We start from the raw sequence: 546 nt of genomic DNA, 5'->3' as shown, positions 1-546 counted from the left end.
CCAAGCTGAAAAATCCTGTGATAGAAAATTGCACTATGGATAATGAATGAGGAATGAATTTTGACATATTGAGGGCACAGACTTTCAATTACAGAAAAATATTCCCTTAAGAGCCCATAGAGAGGGGTTCAGTAAATTGGATTGGATAAGGCTTGACTGAGAGGCCGAAGTATCATTTAGCTGGACCTTCCAAAGGTGCAAAACAAAATATGAGTGGGAGGATACTAGATGCAGTTTGGAGGATTATCATTATAGCTGACAACCTATGGGTAAAACTTTAAATTGTTTCTGAGGATGTGTAACAAGTTTAAGAGCTAGCACAGTGGGAGGACTGAGTGGTATGCTTAAATCAGTTTTCAAATTAAGTAAGGGTCAGTCTCATGTACACTGAGATTTTCTCTGCCAAAGATAATCTGTCAGGATATAGAGAAGTACTTGAGTAATTTAACTGATTTCAACATGCTTTAAAAAATGTTGTTGTTGGGTGCCGTCAAGTCATCTCTGACTCACAGAGACCCTCTGCACAGCAGAGTAAAACATCCCCCC

At 39.0% G+C, this 546-nt stretch overlaps 1 protein-coding gene across 1 annotated transcript in view; it reads right to left on the bottom strand.

Moving 5' to 3' along the window:
• Positions 1-546, bottom strand: part of SH3YL1 (SH3 and SYLF domain containing 1) — a 130,775-nt gene that overhangs the window by 10,608 nt on the left and 119,621 nt on the right. The gene's annotated exons all lie outside the window — the stretch shown is intronic.

Source organism: Orycteropus afer, unplaced genomic scaffold (assembly GCF_000298275.1).
Source record: "Orycteropus afer afer isolate SDZICR_OR568_19922 unplaced genomic scaffold, OryAfe1.0 scaffold00468, whole genome shotgun sequence".
In the NCBI taxonomy this organism is placed as follows: Eukaryota; Metazoa; Chordata; class Mammalia; order Tubulidentata; family Orycteropodidae; genus Orycteropus; species Orycteropus afer.
Note: the sequence above shows the minus strand (reverse complement) of the source record. Positions and strands in the feature narration are given on the sequence as shown.